Here is a 15840-nt window from a genome sequence, read left to right as displayed (position 1 = left end):
ACTAGGTGTTGTGCCAAAAAAACTTAAAGTTGCCGTAATCACTCCAATTTTTAAATCTGGTGACGAAACTAATATTTCCAACTACAGACCAATTTCCGTCTTACCTTGCTTCTCAAAATTATTGGAAAGAATTATGTATAACAGACTTTATAACTATTTGATGTCAAACAGTTTGCTGTACAGTAAACAATTTGGGTTTAAAAAAGATAATTCAACTAACCATGCGGTAATTGAACTGATTAATCATGTAACAAATGCATTCAATAATGACTATTTTACCTTAAGAGTTTTTATTGATCTGTCAAAAGCCTTCGACACTGTTAACCATAAGATACTTATAAAAAAACTGGAACTCTATGGAGTAAGAAATAAAAACTTATTTTGGTTTGAAGATTATCTAGGTCACAATGTATTATTTATAAAAAAACTGAAAAAGAAAAACACATAACTTGTGGTGTGCCCCAAGGTTCAATCTTAGGACCATTATTATTTTTATTGTATATAAATGATTTGTACTTAGCATCAAATATTTTAAATGTTATATTGTTTGCAGACGACTGCAATCTTTTTTATTCCGACAAAAACATAAAAGTTCTCTTTAATATATTTAATGAAGAACTATTAAAAATAAACGAGTGGTTTACAAGTAATAGGCTTTCGTTAAATGTAGAAAAAACTAAATTTATCTTATTCTCCAAACCTAGTAAAGGTGATGATGTTCCTCTAAAATTACCTAATCTTATAATCAATAAAACATTTATTAAAAGGGAACCAATCGTTAATTTTTTAGGAGTAATACTAGATGAAAATTTGTCATGGAAACCACATATAAAATACATAGAAAATAAAATCTCAATAAATATTTCCATATTATATAAAACTAAACCATATCTTAACACTGCTTCCTTAAAAAAAATATACTTTTCATTTATTCATAGTTTTATCTCGTACTGTAATATTGTATGGGGTAGTACTAATTATAGTAAATTAAAAAAACTTTATAGTAAGCAAAAACACGCATGCAGGATTGTATTTGGGGCACACAGAACTTTTCATTGCGAACCTCTTTTAAGGAAGCTTGGTGCCCTAAGTATCTATAAACTTAATATACACCAGGTTCTACAATTCATGTTTAAAATAAAACGTGGGCTTTCTCCTATTGTGTTTCAGTCTTACTTTAGTGAAATCTCGCACAAGTATCCTACTAAATTTTCAATTAACAACTTCATTGTACCAAAAACTAATTTAAAACTAGTTTCTTTCCAAATTCAATATCGTGGACCGTTTCTGTGGAAACATTTTTTAAAATTTATTACAAAAAAAAATAATATTCAAAACATCTCTTTGAAACAATTCAGGAAAGAATCTAAGAGTCTCTTATTGCAAAATGACCTTGATTTAAAATATCTCTTTTAAAATAAATAATATAAATTATCTAAAAAATAGTTATTGACACTACTTCTCTTTTGTTGCTGTTTTATTTATATTTAACTTTTGTTAATTTTTGATATATTGCATTATATTTCAACACTTATATTTATATTGTAACTAACGTGTAAAATGCTTATTATGTACTTTGCTATTTTTCTTTTTTTATATATAAGCTAACGATTTTTTTTTCAATGTAAATGGGGCTCGATGATAAGACAGTTTATGTCTTCTGCTTGCTCTAGCTCTCTTATTTATTAACACGATTTATTTCATTGTAAATTTTAATATACGGCAAATATATATTAAAAAAAAAAAAAAATCAATGAAGTTAATATTTTTTAGCAAAAACATTTTTAAGTTCTGGATTTAGTTTAAAGCTAGTTTTTTTAAGACTTAGTCCGTTGAAATGCTATGAATATTTGATTTCCACAAAAAACTCATACGTCTTCTTCAACATAAAAACCTCAATTTGATCTTTTGAAAAATTGGCTGCTGCTTAACCTAATAATTCTGGTTCTCTAAATGCCACGTTGTTGTTTCGCTCTAAAAGTTTTTAATCTGGAATGTAGGGATTGTGCTTATTTTTATCCTAAAGAATTAGATGGTCTTCTTTTTCAGAATGCAAATAAAAAAAGTTCAAATAGAATTAGAATTCTTCATCTCAATATAAGTAGGACTTAAACAGAACTTTTGAAAAACTTTTAGATTTTTTAGAAGAAACAAAACATTTAAGTTTTATAAGTAATTATTAAACTTTTCATGCAAAGTTTAATAAATTTAAAATGAGGAATATTAAAATGATTGTCAAAATCGTTTAATGCTTAAACGATTTTAAAAATATTTTTAGAACTTTTTTTTTTCTTTAAAACAATAATTGTTTATAATATTATGATATGACATCAACTCAGGTTATAATGATAACAACATTTAACAATATATACGTTTTACAACTGTTAAAACGTTTTCCACTTTTTATTTATTTTATATTATTTTTTTTTTGTGTTTTTTGATTTTATATTTTTTTGTATTTTTTGATTTTATATTTTTTTGTATTTTTTGATTTTATATTTTTTTTGTATTTTTTATTAGTTTAGCCATTGTGCGGAAAGATATCGAGAATTAGGTGAGGTTTAAAATTTTTTTTATACAGTGCTTCCAGAAAGTATTAGCGCACTCATATTTTTTTTACCTAAGTGAACTTCAAATGAGTGTAATTCGAATATAATAAAAGGCTGATTGATAATTTTTTTTTTTAACTTCTTCATAAAATAAAGCCGAAATACTCATTGTCAAATATATAAAAGATATTTCTTTATTATTAACTTGAACTTAATTAGAATACAATAAGAGTGATAAAAACAATATTAAAAAAGTGTGCAAAAGTATTGGCGCACTTACAGTTTTTCAAAGATTTTAAGAAAGTTTAATATTTTATGCGACCACCTTTGTTTTTAAGGCATACCAAGACTCTACGCGGCATAGAATCTATAAGTTTTCTGAATAATTCTTGTGGCACGGTATTCCACAACTCTTGCATTTGTGTTTTGAGCTGCACCAAGTTAGTGGGCTTGCTTTTTTGTAATTTGCAGTCCATCCAACTCCAAAGATTCTCAATAGGATTTAAATCAGGTGAGTGAGCTGGCCAAGGCATTAGATTCAACCGTGTTTCTTCCATGTATTCTTCATTGAGAGTGCTGTGTGGCAAGGAGCGTTATCTTGTTGAAATTGCCAGGTGGAGTCAGCCTTGAAAACGTCCATTGATGGCTTAAATAATCTTCTAATATCTCTCTATATCAAAGTTGATTAAAGCGATCAGAGTAAAGATGCACCAGTCCATTGCTAAATCCAGCAATGCATCCCCAAATGCCAATTGAACCTCCTCCTCCTCCTTGAACTCTTGACATGATAAAACGAGGATTATATTTTTTGTTTTTGTATCTCCTCACGACAATCCTTTTCTTGCGATTAATAAGTTCAAAATATGACTCGTCTGAGAAAATTACTTTTCTCCATTGCTCTACAGTCCACGCAGCTCTCTCTTTGCACCATTTTCTTCTCTTGAGACGGTATTTTATACTTAATAGTGGCTTCTTTATTGCAAGGTATGAATTGAAATGTTTTTTCTTCATAAGCTTGCTAACTGTTGATCGGCTAACTTGATGTGCACCCAACGCTGTATTCAGATCTGAGGCGATTTCGGCTATGCTCATGTTTGGGTTGCGTCTAGCGAGCAAAATTGCATTATTTTCGTACTTTTCTGACATTTTTTGGGACAACCAGAGCGATTTTTGTCTTTGACTGTTCCAAACTCATTATTGTTTTTGAGCGTTGTTCTAACGCTGCATTCACTGATTTCAAGTTGACGTCCGATTTCTCAATTGCTGAGACCTCTTTTGTTCAGGCCAACAACTTGCCACTTTGTTTCAATTGATATGCTCCTTAAACCCATATTTTTGTTGTTGCAATAAAGTTTTAACTAACTGTATTTCAAATGATATTTCCGTCACTTCAATTTATTCTTCTTATATTTTTTATTGACTATTAATAATCAGCAGAGAGTTTTTAACAAAAATTAACCAAAAAAGTTTTTCTCAAAGGAATTAAATGAGTGTGCTAATACATTTTAAATGAGTGCGCTAATACTTTTGACGCTTAATTTCAGACATTTTTCCAAGTAGTCATTAAACTTCTAATTAACTCATAAAAAAAACAAGCAGGTTGACAATATTTGACCTTATAATTAAATTTAATTGGTTTTACCTCTCATTTAAAAAATAAAACTAGTTCAAAATTAAAATTACTTTACAATTTATGTTGATTTGAAGTTGTCTATAATAAAAAAATTATGAGTGCGCTAATACTTTCTGGAAGCACTGTATATTTAGAGATAGTGTTCAATATTAGTTAAGAATGTTTTGCAAGGAAGGATTTTTATTAAATAAGAAATTACAGAAATTACCTTTACACAAACACCACTTTACAATCGCTACATGTAACACATATATGTTGAAATTATATATCATAAAATAATGGCTGGCAGTGTTTTTCTAACCATAAAAAACAATAGTTGTGCTGTAAAAAAAGCATTGCAGAGTAAAGGAGGTCTTTACTAAACACTTATTTTTGAATTATTAGCAAGTTTATCAATTTAGCTCATACGTGTAGTTTTAACTTCTTGTTCTCTACTTGGCAAAATACATTATTGATCCAAAAAAGTTGATAAAAAATCTCCGTTGTTTCTGCGGACATGAAAATTATATTTTAAAATAGTAATATTTCTAGTTTTCTTGATTATTACCCTGATTACTGCCATTGGGTCAATTTTTATGTTACTAAACATCTGGTGGCATCTACTGTTCTATATTACACTCATGATGGTTTGAGTGAGTGTCAACAGCAGCTGCAAAGTAGGGTTTTTCTCCTATAAATTCACTGTTTCTATCAAGAAAATTGAATTTATCAAAGAAAATTTTTTTGGGATGTCAAGGAGTTATATACATGTTTGAAATATTCCCATATTTCAACAGAAGGAAGACAGTAGGCAAAGATATGAAGGTTGTCTTCAATTTTACCACAAGTTTTGCATTTGTTATTTTTAACGATCTGTTGCCTTGTGCTTTTTGCTAGCAAGGCCGCAGAAGGTAGACTGTTGTGTAAAAAAACAAAAGAGGATATTTTGTGTCGGTTGCATGCGTGGAAAGTAAAGTTTTTTTTCCAAATTTGGGTCCACGGCATTGTTGTTTTTTTTAAACCGTTCCAGAAAAGTTCTGCTGGCACGACTGCCTATTTGTTTTTTTTCAACTTTTAAGTAAAAATTTTTTGTTGATTTTTGAAGGATGTTAAACAGGGACCCGTTTTTGCCTAATATTTCAATTGTTGTTTTGTAGTACTGAGACGTTTTGTTGTCCCAGTGTTTTGAAAAATTGTTCTGTTTTAAAAAGTTCCAGCTTTAGTTTTGGTTTGTAAATTTTATAAGTGAACTTGTCAACCAATTCTTTGAAAAGTAGTAATAATCGTAAGTTTTATCTTCTACGCATTCTTTCAGTTGTTTTGAAGCGAAGTGCAAGATTTTGCTCCTTTGGAGATAAAATTCCAAGACCCCCACTTTTGATGGGTAAGAATTGTGTCTCTCTCTTGACCGGATTGAATTCGGACTTTTGCCACAGATTTTCGAAAATGGTTTTATGCAAACGTTCTATTACCCAATCAGGAATTGGCAACACGTTTGCCAGAAACCACACTATTGACATTGCTAGCGTATTTATCAACATAGTCTTTCCCCTAAGTGACAAAGTACGTAGTCCTAGAAACTTGATTTTTTTCTCTAATTTGTTTAGAGTTACTAGCTAGTTGAAATTGGTAGTATCACTCAGTCTGGTGTAAAAAGTAGCAACCAATATTTTGAAACCGGTGTTATTGTTCCACTTTATGTTATTCAATTCAGGGCACATTTTAGGATTAAAACCCCCAAGAGCAAGACCCTTAGTTTTTGAGGCATAACTGTACCACTCGCTTTTTCAAACAGTTTTGGTTTTTCAAAAAAAAAAGCGGACAAATTTTACGTCCCTGGCAAAAAAGTCTGAATCGTCTGTGTACTGCTGTAATTTAAAGGGTTTCGGTGTTACTGGTAGTGGAAAACCCTCTATTCTGTTATCCTCTCTAACCACCAATGCACGAATCCTCTCTAACCACCAATGTACGTTTTTGTTACCGAAGTAAGAGCTTCGGCAACAAAAACGTACAGCAGAAGAGAGAAAGGATCGCCTTGTCTGACTCCTCTTTTCGTAGAGATGAAGACCAACAAAAAACCGCTATTTAGAACAGATGCCGAAACTTCTGAATACAGGGTGTTATCAAAGGATGCAAAATTTTGTCCGAGATTGACTTTTTGGAGAATTTGCAGTAGAAACGCAAGATCGACTTGGTCAAACGCCTTTTCTTGGTTTAGAGATAAAATGAAACTAGGTAGATTTTTAAATTCTGCGTATCCTATAAAATTACGGACTAAATGTAAATGAGAATATTGTTCTACCTGGGATACCGCAAGTTTGATTTTTTTCTATAATTTTCCCCATAATAATGGGGAGAATTGCAAAGTATACTTTGCAAGTCTTAGGGCCAGCGCTTTTGTGATTGTTTTGTAATCAGCGCTGATTAAGGATATGGGCCTCCAATTTTTCCATTCAGTGAGGTCTTCTTGTTTTGGAATCAGTGAAATTACTGATTTTTTTATAGAGTTGCTGGTTTGTTTCTCTACAAAATGTATTTCAAAAGCAAGTTCTTCAAAGTCTTTTTCTAAAATATGCCAATAAGTTTTGTAAAATTCAGCTTGAAGTCCGTCATATTCTGGAGATTTTCCGTTTTCAAATTTAAAAAGGGCTTCTTTAAGTTCCGCGCCAGTTAGGCGGGTGTTTAAAATTTGGTTTTCATCATCACTTAAACGTTTAGTGATGTGTGACAAGACATAGTTTTGGCTGTCTTCACATAAATTAGTTTTAGTGTAAATGTATTTATAATATGAAACCAGGGAGTTGAGTGTTTCACCAAGTTCACTCGTCAATGTGAACTTGGTGAAACACTCAACTTGGTGAATGTACAGTCATTCTTGCGAATTTTGGTAATTAGCTTGTTCCGCTGTTGAGTTTTTTCCATATTATACAAAAATTTTGAAGGTTTTTCTCCTTCTTTGATTAGTTTTTGTTTCGTGCAAATAAACGCTCCAGGAAACCGGGGCAAGAAAAGAGCATCGCCTTTTTCTTTGATGCTATCTAAATTCGGGTTAGCGTTTTGTAGCTCTCGTTGGATTTCGTTTTCAATCCTTTTGATGTTTTTTTTGTTTTTCGCACATACCTGTATTGATATATGTTGTAATTCAGCCCTAACAAAAAGTTTGCAGTCGTCCCACCATTCTAAAATTGACTTCTAAGACCGTTTTTTGGATTGTCAATCTTGAATTAAGAGTTCAATTTTTTGCCTATGCACTTCTATTTTCAAAAGAGAACTGTTTAATTTCCAGTATCCTGGTCCTCTCCAAGTTTTACTAAAGTTGACGGTTGTTGTTAGGAACTCGTGGTCGGAAAAGAGATTGGTGAGAATTTTAGTGAATGTTGCTTTTTCGTCGATTTTATCAGGGCAGTAGATTCTATCGAGTCTACATTTTACCTTCTGATTTCGCCATGTGAATTCTTAATTTATGTTTATGAAAATATCTTTCATAATATGAGAAATAATTTAAGCGTCTCCGATGGCAATAAAGAAGTTTTAACAATTGAACTTTTACTTGAAAAAAAAAAAATATTATTCTGAGCTGTTGTTATCGACAACCTAACGGCGCGAGCGAAAACCTAAGCATGTTTTCACAACATATCGTGAAAACAAGGGACACATAAAGAAAAAAAGTTTTGTGATTGGGGAATTTAATATAAATTGTTTCTTTATAACGATGACCATAAAGTTAAATAATTTTATGACACGATTTTGGAAACAAAATCTATACCCTTAACTAATCGCCCTTCTAGGGTAAGAATAAACTTGGCTACCCTAATAGGTAATATCATTACAACAGACATTTTTAATAAAGATATTCAAAAAGTCATAAATATAAATTATAAAAACTAATATATCCGATCATTTTCCTATATTCCTGATTTTAAACTCAAATTTAGAAAAAAAATATTATCAACCTGGTGGTTGCAAAAATATATATTTTCAAAAAAAAATATCTGTAACTATTTAAAGATCAGCAACTTTTGCTCCATTGGAATCATATTGATTTTAATGACAATGCAAACAACATACTGCTTACGAAACTTCGTAACATTCTGTTTACGAAGCTAATTTTCCAATTGTTGAAAAAATAATAAAAATAAACAAAAGCTCAAAAAGTCCCTGGATTACGAAGGAATTAAAGAAATCGTCAAAACTTAAACAGAAGTAATATATTAAGTATCTAAAAACAAAATCACCTGTTGGCGAAAATATATAAAAAAACTACAAATATCTATCTGAAAACATACGTAAAAGCCTACAAAGAAATTACTACTCAGAACTAATTAATAAATGTAAAAATAACATAAACGCACATGGCAAATTAAGAAAGAAATTACTGGAAAACAAAAATCATGCTTAGGTTTTCTGCCACAAATGATTAAAGTTAACAACGAGTCATATCCCATGAACTTAAGGTGGTAGACTGCTAAAAAACATTGAAAAAAGTAGTTTTTCAAAAGTTGATTAGTTAAAAACTTTAACTATTGCTGTTTTTAAAAACATACATATTATTTTACAAAAAAACATAAAAAGGCCTAAAAAAACAGTTTAAACTTAGTAGGGTGATTTTGCTTCCCCTAGCAACGCTCATAGCAACGTCAAAATAAGGCAATTTTAACTAAATTTTACAAAATCTAAGCACTCAAACCAATAGCTACTTCTTTGTTTTTTGTTTTTCTATGTTTAAATGACATGGTGTGAAAGAACAACGTTGTTGAATTGGTTTATTACTATATATTAACTCGATAAAAGTGCATACCATCAACATGGGTTCTGCAGAAAGAAGAAATAAGTCTAAAAGCAAAAAACGTAAATGTTATAGATTACTTGCGAATAAAATTCACTTGACTTCTGAATATACTACTTCAAGTTCAAATAATACATCAAATAATACATCTCTAACAAATACTTCTTCAAGCAAATCAGCATCTGCTGAAAAGTTAAATTTACCTACTTCTGATACTTCAAGTATTAGTCAAGATAGTAATCCTGAATGTTACATTATATTTAATTCTGATGTCTTGAGTTCAATTTTAAATCTTGTTGGTTCTTGTCCAAAATGCCAATCTTTAATAAAATTGAATAATGATTTATCAAGAAAGAAAGGATTTTCACATCAACTTGTTTTGTCTTGCACTGCAAAAAAATGTCAATGGCAAAATGAGTTTTTTACCTCAAAAAAAATTGAAAAAAACAGTGATAATGAAACACAAGGCATGAAATCGTTTGACATTAATATCAGAATGTGTGTAGCTTTCAGAGAAATTGGAAAAGGTTATGCTGCAATGGAAAGTTTTTGTAACATAATAAACAGTCCACCACCAATGCAAAAAAAAACATACAATAACATTGTCTATAAATTGCATTCGTCTTATATCAAAGTTGCCCAAGATTCAATGAAGCGAGCAGCTGCACAAGCACAACGTACAAATGAGTCTACTATTGGTGACCCTGATATAAAAAATGTTACTGTAAGTGTTGATGGAACGTGGCAGCGACGCGGTTTTTCCTCGCTGAACGGTGTTGTTACAGCTATTAGTAATGGGAAGTGTGTTGACACTCAAACTCTCATAAAGGATTGTAAAAGTTGCCAATATTGGCAGAGAAACAAAGATATACCGGGATACAATGACTGGGTAGAATCACATATTTGCCCAATTAATCACAAAGGTAGTGCAGGTGCAATGGAAGCTATTGGGGCATTGCAAATATTTAAACGATCAACTGTTTTTAACAAACTGCGTTATACAAAATACTGTGGTGATGGTGACAGTAAGTCTTACCAAAATATAGAAAGTAATAATGTTTACCCAGGGTATAAAATTGAAAAAAGTGAATGTGTCAGTCATGTTCAAAAAAGAGTTGGGTCTCGTTTACGCTCTCTTAAAGTATTGTACAAGGGAAAAGTTTTAAAAGATGGTAAAAGACTTACTGGAAAAGGAAGGATGACAGATAAAGTCATTAATACATTGCAAAACTATTATGGAATGAGTATACGACAAAACAAAGGGAATTTGTATGGCATGAAAAAATCCATAGCAGGACTAATTCATCACTGTTCTGAAAGCAGCAGCGATGAAGAACGCCATAAGTATTGTCCTCGTACTAGCGATTCGTGGTGTAAATATCAAAGGGACAAGATTAATCAAACTTTGACTTATAAAAACAGTATAAACATTCCAGAAGCTGTTTGTGAAATTATAAAACCTATTTTTTCACACAAAGATCTTGGTGCAAACAAGTTATTAAAAAGATGTCTTGATGGAGAAACACAGAATGCAAATGAATCGCTCAATAATGTAATTTGGACAAAATGCCCAAAAAATGTGTACGTGGGTAGGTCAACACTTGAATCAATACGCAATATACGCAAGCGATCGGACGTGTTTTATCTTCTTACAAATTAATAGAAAAAATTTATAAAAAAATAAATAAATAAATTTAAAAATGGATCTTACAATCGAAAATATAGAACAATTAATTAACGTACTTTTGGAAAAACAAAAAAACACAATAGTTGAAGAAAGTCATAAGCTATTAAAAGAATTAGAAAAAAGTTTTACTGCAATTACGACTGCTAATTTAAAAATTATTACCGAAAGATTTAATAAACTTGAAACAGACGTTATAAACAGTTCAACAAAAATTGTTAGTATAACAAAAGCTTTGGAGCAATCTAATCAAAAGATATCGTCCTTAGAAAACGAGTTAAATGATATTAAAAAATTTATTCATGTAAACGATGAAATAGTCGCATCAAAATTTGAAAAAGTAAAAGAGCAAACAAAGAAAGTAAGCAGTCAGATTAAAGATACAAGCGCTGTAAATAAAATAAACAACAAGTTAAGGGAAATAGAAGATCGATCGAGAAGAAATAACCTAAGGATAACTGGAATAAAAGAAAGTGAACACGAAAGCTGGGAAGAAAGTGAGTTAAAAGTTTTAAAACTATTTGAGGAGACGCTTGAAATCAAAAATGTTAAAATTGAACGAGCACATAGAACCGGACCAAGAGATGCTAAAAAAAATAGAACGATAATTTTAAAACTCCTAAATTATAAAGATAAGATTGATATAATGAAGAGATCTGTAAGACTTAAAGGAATGACCATTTATATCAACGAGGATTTCTGTTACGAAACTGTTCAAATACGAAAAGATTTAAGAGATAAAATGTTAAGTGAAAGAAAACAAGGAAAGTATGCGTTCATCTCCTACGACAAACTTATCATTCGTGAATGGGGCAGAAAAGAAAATTGACGCAAAAAATCGCCAAGTATAAATTAATTTTTTGTTTTTTTATATTTATATTTTATGGGATATTTTTAAACTTTTTTATTCTTCAAATTATTAACTTGATATTTTTAAATGAATGTAACATTTACATTTATCTTAAGCTTAAATTCTTACAGAAATTCTTTTATTTCTATATTTAAAAACTAAAAAATGAACTCAAAACATGCAAATAATTTTGAGTTTATTTCTTTTGACTTTTTTCAAACAATAAACAATGAAACTGATTCAATTTATTTTAGTAAAGCAGGTGCTTTGTTAAACAATTGTTTTTATTTTTACAACAATGAACTAAAAGAATTTCTTGAGCGAGATCGCTTAAATGTGATACATTTTAACATAAGAAGTTTAAAAAAGAATTTCGAAACTTTTAAAAATAATATTGAGGAAACTTTAAATATTTTTAACGTTATATGCCTAACAGAAACTTGGTGTAGTTCTGACGAGGCTATATCTAACTCGAATCTTCACCTGCCAGGTTTTAATCCTGTTTCTTTAGCACGTAAAACAAAAAAACGAGGCGGTGGAGTATTTTTTTATGTAAGTGAAGGAATGCGGTTTATAAATAGGCCTGACATGAGTATTTCTGATGCCGATAAAGAGGTTTTAACAATTGAAATTTTAGCCAAAAAAACTAAAAATATACTTTTAAGTTGCTGTTATCGCCCACCATCTGGTGAAATAAATAGTTTCAAGTCCTTTTTAATTACTGATATTATAACAAAATCTACAATAGAAAAGAAATTAAATTACATTATTGGTGACATAAATTTAGACGCATTAAAATATCACGTAAATTCCAAAATTAATAGTTTTTATAATGATTTATTTGAAAACGGTGCAATTCCGCTTATTAATAAACCAACAAGAGTAACTTTAAAGTCAGTATCTTTAATAGATAATATTATGACAACAGACACTTTCAATAAATCTCTTAAAAAAGGGTTAATTAAAAACGATGTTTCAGATCATTTTCCTATCTTCTTTTCAATAAATACTGATATTGAACAAATACAAATAAAAAAGCAAGTTATCCTAAAACGCTGTTTCAGTGAAGTAAATATTGCATCATTTAATGAACAGTTATCATTACTACATTGGAAACATATAAATTTTTCGTCGGAAGCAAATGTGGTTTATAACTCATTCTTTAGAACATTCTATGAAGTTTATGATGCAAACTTTCCACAATACAAAGTTAACTTAAACAAAAAAAGCTTAAAGTCACCATGGGTTACTAAAGAACTCAGGAAATCTTCCAAAGTTAAACAAAAATTGTATATAAAGTATTTAAAATCAAAAACAGATAAAAATAAGGAAATTTATAAAAATTATGTAAAGCTTTTTGAAAGTCAAAAAAAAAACTTAAAAAAAAAATACTATTCAAACTTATTAGAGAAGTTTAAGAATAATGCTAAACGCACATGGCAAATTTTAAATGAAATTACTGGCAACCAAAAAGTTAAAACATGCAACTTACCAAAATTTATTAAAAACAATGGTGATTTCTTATATAATCCTAAAGATATAGCAAATCAAATAAATAATTTTTTTGTAACAATTGGTCCAAATTTAGAAAAAAATATTCCAATTATAACTAACACAATTAATGATTTTAATCTTCCGATAATTTCTATACTTAATAACTTTGAACTTTCGATTAAAGAGTTTGAATGTGCTTACAAAATGCTAAAAATCAATAAGTCGATAGGCCCAGATCAAATAAATGGTAACGTTATAATCAGTTCTTACGAGATCATAAAAACTATACTCTTTCAGGTCTTTAGTTGTTCAATTAAACAAGGTGTATTTCCTGATCAACTAAAGATAGCCAAAGTTACACCAATATTTAAAGGGGGGGGGGGAATTATCAAATATAACTAATTATCGTCCAATTTCTGTACTTTCTGGTTTTTCAAAGATTTATGAAAGGATCCTTTACAATAAAATTTATGATCATCTTTCTAAAAATAAAATACTAAATACAACCCAATATTGGTTTAAAAAACATAATTCCACTGAACATGCAGTGCTTCATCTGACTAGAAATATTGCAGATTCGTTTGAAAAATCACAATTTACTCTTGCAGTGTTCATAGATCTATCAAAAGCCTTCGATACGATAAATCATGAGATTCTTATTAAAAAACTCGAAAATTATGGAATCTGTGGTAATTTTCTAAAATTACTTAAGAGCTATTTAAGCAATCGTAAACAGTATGTGGAAATTGATGTATCCTCTACAACAAATTTACTAGATATAACATGTGGTGTCCCCCAAGGGTCTATACTAGGACCACTTCTTTTTCTCATTTATATCAATGATCTTTATAATGCCTCAAATTTAAAAACAGTAATGTTTGCTGATGACACAAACTTTTTTCTGTCTAGCAATAATATCATAACACTATTTAATGACATGAACTTAGAGCTAATTAAAATTTCAAAATGGTTCAAGTCTAATAAGTTATCAATTAACATAGAAAAAACTAAATGGACTCTATTTCATCCAAAATCCAAAAAACATCTTTTGCCAAATGATATGCCTCAAATATATATAGATAATATTCAAATAAAACAAACAAAAGTTATACTTTTTCTTGGTGTTTTTATTGATGAAAACCTTACGTGGAAAAATCATATTGAAACCTTGCACAACAAAGTTTCAAAAAATATAGGAGTATTATATAAAGCGAGAAGTTTTGTAAATAGACACGCATTAATTCAACTTTATTACTCACTTATTCAATGCCATCTAAATTATTCAAATATCGCATGGGGCAGTGCTAAAAAAAGTCAATTAGATCCTCTTTATCGGCAACAGAAGCAATCTAGCACGACTAATAAATTTTAAAGATCGTTTTACTCATGCAAAACCACTTTTATTCAAAATGAGTATTCTTAATATATACCAACTAAATGTTTTTAACACTCTTTGCTTTATATTTAAATGTAAGATAAACTTAGCTCCAATACCTTTTCAAAATTTATATGCAATAAAGCCCAAAAACAAATATGATCTAAGAAATGACAATTTTATTTATCAACATTATTCGCATACAAATTTTGGAAGGTCTCTTCTATCTTATCGCGGAGCTTATTTGTGGAACCAAATAGTTTTAAAAAATTTTGATTTTTCCCAAAGTTGGAATTTTTCTTCTTTCAAAAACAAACTGAAAAAAGTTATTTTCTCAATAGAAAATATTTTCGAGTTCTTTTGATCTCGTTTCTCTTTTATAAGTGTTTCTAAATGTAATTTAAAATATTTGTTTTTATTTTTTATTGTTTTGTTAATCGGTATTTTATTTGTATGAGGGTTTTCATAAAAACGGTATTTACTAATTTAAAATATTTGATTTTATTTTTTATTGTTTTGTTAAACGGTGTTTTATAATTAAGGTTATTTTATTTGTATGAAGGTTTTCTTAAACGGTATTTACTTTTTATCTTATATATTTTTGAAATAATTGGTTTATAATTTTTGTATTGTTAAACGGTTCTCGGTGACAGGATCTTACGATCCTCTTCGAGTTTCCGTGTTCTTCATATATTTATTATGTACCAACGAAACTTTTACCAGAGAATATTATTAAACGAACAAAAAAAAAAATAAAAAAAATAAAAAAAATAAAAATAAAAAAAAATAAATTAGTGTTGCATCTGCTGTCATACAGTTTAATGATGGTAAAACTGGTATGATAGATGTTCTTCACAGTTTAGGAATTTTACCAGGACATTTTACTAAAAACGGTTTTCAAAATAGTGATGTGCTACGTGAAAAGCTTATGGACATAAAATCATCTGAAAAGTTTAAAAAACAAAGAAAAAAGCTTAGAGCAACAAGGAAGGGGTTTGATGATAAGCACAATGATGAAGAAGGAACATTATATGAAAAGGGGGGGGGGGGGTTTAACCTGTTTTCAAGTGTTAATATATTTGTATTTTCAAAATATAAAGTTTTATTTGCATTTTTCTCTGTTGTAAAGTTTTTCATATTCTGGATAAGATTGCGGGAGCTGTATTTGTCCAATTGATTTGAAATTTTGTACAGATGTTCATTTTTATGAGCTTTATGTCCTGAAATAAAGAAATTTTGGATAAAAATTAAAATTAAATTTTTTGGGCTGTTTTGGGATCAGGAATTTGGCCTAAATTTAGACGCATAGAAAAAGCTTATGGTGCATCGAAATTGAAAAAGATTCAAATTTTTTGTTTATCTCAGGACATTTATCTACTTAAAAGGTACACAGCTGTAAAATTTTGAGACTTGATATATTTTACTTTTTGAGATATCTTTTCCAAGAACTTTGCACTTTTTAGGCCTAAAAACACTTAAATTTGCCCAAA

Source organism: Hydra vulgaris, chromosome 01, assembly GCF_038396675.1.
Source record: "Hydra vulgaris chromosome 01, alternate assembly HydraT2T_AEP".
Classification (NCBI taxonomy): domain Eukaryota; kingdom Metazoa; phylum Cnidaria; class Hydrozoa; order Anthoathecata; family Hydridae; genus Hydra; species Hydra vulgaris.
Note: the sequence above shows the minus strand (reverse complement) of the source record.